Genomic DNA, 4,110 nt, shown 5'->3' on the forward strand with positions numbered 1-4,110 from the left:
TACAAAAAGGGTGGCCTGGAGTGCTGACAAAGGCACGGGCTTTGAAGTCAGACAGACTCAAGTTAGAATCTTGAATTCATCCTTGTCCAGAGCTGTGACTTTCCTCATCTGTAAAGTGGGATTCATTGTACTTACCTGGCAGAGTTAGGCTCAGGTCTCGCAGTAGAATGGAAGCTCTCTAGAACAGTGCGGGGAGCACAGTAGACCCTGTGAAATACATGTTGAATAAATGAGTATGTTTTTAGTACATCTGGCATGTCATAGGTCTTACTAGGCGGTAGTAATTATTTCAATCTGGCACTTTGAGACTTTGGGGCCCGTTTTCTTCTTTCATATTCTTAACTTCCCTTCCTGGGCAGTGTCAAGGTCCTGAGTCCTTGAGCCTCTTCTCCAGTCTCTACCAACCCATGTAGACAGGATTCTTGGAGACTGGAGACTACAAACTGCCCAACATGTTAACCAGTATCCCAGTCCATGGAGATCTCTTCCTAGGATAGCACTTTAGTCAGGACTCTTCAGATGGCAAGGTCAGACACTAACTCAATCCATCTTTTTTTTTTTTTTTCCACTGTGAATATATATTTTATTCAGTCATTTTGTTTACAGTTGAAACTCTGGGAATTCAAAACTAACATCTTTGCCCGTGAACTTCTTATAGACACCAGAAAAAGTTTTAACCTTGTGTTCCACATTGTTCTGCTATGCGTTGTCCAAATGAACCTTTATGAGCTGCTGCCATCCAATTTCACGTGGATTCTCTTGCCCACAATTTCGCTTGGGAAGACCAAGTCCTCAAGGATTGCATGGTGCACAGCTGTCAGAGTATGGCTCCTGGGACGCTTTTGCTTATTTTTTGTATGGCTTTTTTCAGTTGGCTTGGGCAGAATTCTCCTCTGAGCGATAAAGACAACATGCTTCCCACTGAACTTTTTCTCCAATTCACGTACCAGCCGGACTTGGATTTTCTGGAAAGATTTTCGTTGAGGAACGGGAACAAAGATTATGATAGCTTTCCCACCGACTGCCATCAACTTCAATTTTCTTGGCAGCCGTAATATTCAGCTCCATGAGCTGAGCCTTGAGGTCCGAGTTCATCTCCAGCTCCAGAAGAGCCTGGAAGATGCCAGACTTGAACTCATCTGGCTTCTCGCCTTTGGGCTTCACAATCTTGGCACTCAAAGTGAACATAGCTTTCTCCTTGGCGAGCGTTGGCTTAGGAAGAGACCCAAATCTTGTGAGAGCACTTCAAAGTCCGCAATCTGTCTTAATAAATGAACAAAGGAGCTTACTGATAGGAGTGAATGGCTTCAGGTATGGCTGAATCCAGCTGCCCAGCTAATCTCTTTACATTTCTTAAATTTGTTCTCTTTTAGTTTGAATCCACCTTCAGGTAGGCTCTGCCCTTGTGATGGGAAGATGGCAGCCCAGCTTCAGGACTACCTCTCACCAGCTCAGCACCTTAGCCAAAAGACTCCTGCCCCAGGGTTCCAATATAAACCCTAGGACTGCATTTCATTGAATGTATTATATAATGTATTATGCAATACTTGGGTCACATGCCAAGCCGTATGGTGTATCCATTCTGGAAGCCTGGAGGTGGGGTCAACCTCAGTGAAATCAACATGGCCTGAGAATGGGAAGGAGCAGTTCTCCAAGGGCAAGGCAGAGGTTCTTGACAGAAGAGGAGGGAGACAAGTAGATGAAAGCAGCCAACATCTACCACAGAGTGGAAAACAACCACCTCGATCCTCGTCAGAAACCCGAAAGGTAGTTATGATTCTTCTCATTTTGCAGGAAATGGAAGTCCAGAGAGTCTGGGGACCCTACCCAAGACCACATAGTGTGTCGGTGGCAGAGTCGGAGTGGGAATCCCCAAGCCTGTGTTCTTGCTAGGACTTCAGAGAAGGAGGTGAGCCTCGCAGCAGGTCATGAACTAGCAGTTGGAAGATAAGTGAAAGATACAGATGGGCCCAGAGTCCCAGCTTCCACAAGGGGAAACTTCTGGGCCCAGGCAAGACTGTTTGTGGTTCTCGCTGTCATCTGTGCTGAGTAGCACAAGTCTCAAGATAACGAGGTGCTTGCTTTTCTTCATCTTTCCAAAATGCCAGAGCATGTTGCTGGTCATGTTTGCAAATCTTATAAGCAATTTATAATTTTATTTTGATTGTCTCAAGTCAGAAATAATTTGACCTTGGCATTATTAAGAATTCTATTTTCAAACTTTTTTTTCCCCCCAGACTTTTTGGTGGCTCTGTTTATTTGGAGAAGCCTTTATATCTTCACACAGCTGGGATCTTCCAAGAAGGTTTTGGATGAGTATGCCTCAATTCAGTCCTGGAAACCTAAGCTGCATTTGCTTCCTTTCCTCCTGATCCATCTCCAGCCCTCATTCAATTCTAAGTCTCATCACGCCATTGCAGGCTGCCCTGCTAGTTTCAAGCCTGTGCTGTCTCCTTTGTTTAGCTATGGCCCTGCATATCCAGGCTGCAGAAAGAACAGCTTTGCAGACCCCAGACCTGGTTCCAGGTGTCTGCACTCATAATTTATGTTGCCCTTCAATTTTCCTATGGAATCTTGCCCTTCAAGAATTGGTGCCACATGAAGTTTCTAAGGGGCTTTCAAAACTGTGAAGCAATATAAATGGTAGGTGTTATAAAATCTAAGTTCATTTGTCCATGTTATTCTCTATTTGTTGGTTCCTTCCTAGTTGAAAATTGGAATATAGATGGTAGATAGATAGATTTTAATTTTTGGTCTGTCTCCTTTACTAAACAGTAAGCTCCATGAAAACATGGATCATCACTGTCTTATTCAGCATTATATTCTCAGCATATGGTATTGTCCTGGTAGAGAATAGATTCTCAATAAATGCTTGCTAAGTGAATGCATGCATGAGTGAATGAATGAATGAATGAATGAATGTGCAAGTGGATGAGTGTGTGGAAAACATGGTCTGGCTTTCCCAACTGGATGAGAAGGCAAAGGTGATGGAGTTAGCTCCATCTGTTGCTTTCTAGTGATGTAGCCTTAGGCTGAGCTTTCTGTTTCAGTTTTCTCATCCTTGAAATGGGGAAAATACTTCACTGAGGACACTAAAAGATCACCTATGTGAATTCAATGCTTGATACAGTAAGCGCTCAATAAATGTCGGCTCCCTTCTCTCTGCCCTTCTTGGAGATTCCACAATGCCTAAAACAGTGGGCAAATACTGAGTGTTTAGTGAATACTTTTCATGGACAGATGAACAAGTTTATCAGAGTGATGGTGGATACTTGTTGGATGTGGGATTTTCATTCTGGCTTGAGGGAAAACTGTGAGATGTATAACTGAACCGAGAATTCAGATAAGCACTGAGCATCACAAGAAGTTGAGGTGGGGAGGTCGGTCGGGTCTGTGTGCATGTGCTTGTGTGTGCATGTGCGCATGTGGATATGGGGAGAGGGTGTGCAAGGGGACACAGTTATCCAGAGTCCACTGATTCTAGTTTGGAATTTAAAAAGTTAAATTCTAAAAAGTTTAAGTTTAGAATTAAATAGGTTCCTGGCAGCTCCTGGAAATTCTTAAGAAGGAAAAATATAGTGGATATAGTGGAAATCCTTTTTTTTTTTTTTTTTTTTTTTGAGAAGGAGTCTTGCTCTGTAGCCCAGGCTGGAGTGCATTGGCACGATTTCAGGTCACCGCAACCTCTGCCTCCCAGGTCCTGGTTCAAGTGATTCTCCTGCCTCAGCCTCCTGAGTAGCTGGTATTACAGACGTGTGCCACCATGCCCAGCTAATTTTTTTGAATTTTCAGTAGAAACAGGGTTTCATCATGTTGGCCAGGCTGGTCTTGAACTCCTGACCTCGTGATTCACTCACCTTGGCCTCCCAGAGTGCTTGGATTACAAGCGTAATGAGCCACCGTGCCTGGCCCAAAAAGGAAAAATATAGTGGGAATGCTTCTAGCATCTGCATAAAGGACAGATTTGAACAGGGAAAAGCTGCAAAGCATGTTCTAGTAATCTAGGAAAAAGAGAGAAAGGACTGGTACTCAATAAACCATTTTGACATCAAAAACTAAGGAGAGGCAGGTCTTGAAGACTCCTTGGATCCATAAATCAAGAAATCCTTT

General features: G+C 43.6%; 1 pseudogene; it reads right to left on the reverse strand.

Annotated features, from left to right (window-relative positions):
• Positions 1 to 599: 599 nt before the first annotated feature.
• LOC116538151 lies at positions 600 to 1,188 on the reverse strand (annotated as a pseudogene).
• Positions 1,189 to 4,110: the final 2,922 nt, after the last annotated feature.

Source organism: Sapajus apella, unplaced genomic scaffold (assembly GCF_009761245.1).
Source record: "Sapajus apella isolate SASKATOON/1434 unplaced genomic scaffold, GSC_monkey_1.0 scaffold117, whole genome shotgun sequence".
NCBI lineage: Eukaryota > Metazoa > Chordata > Mammalia > Primates > Cebidae > Sapajus > Sapajus apella.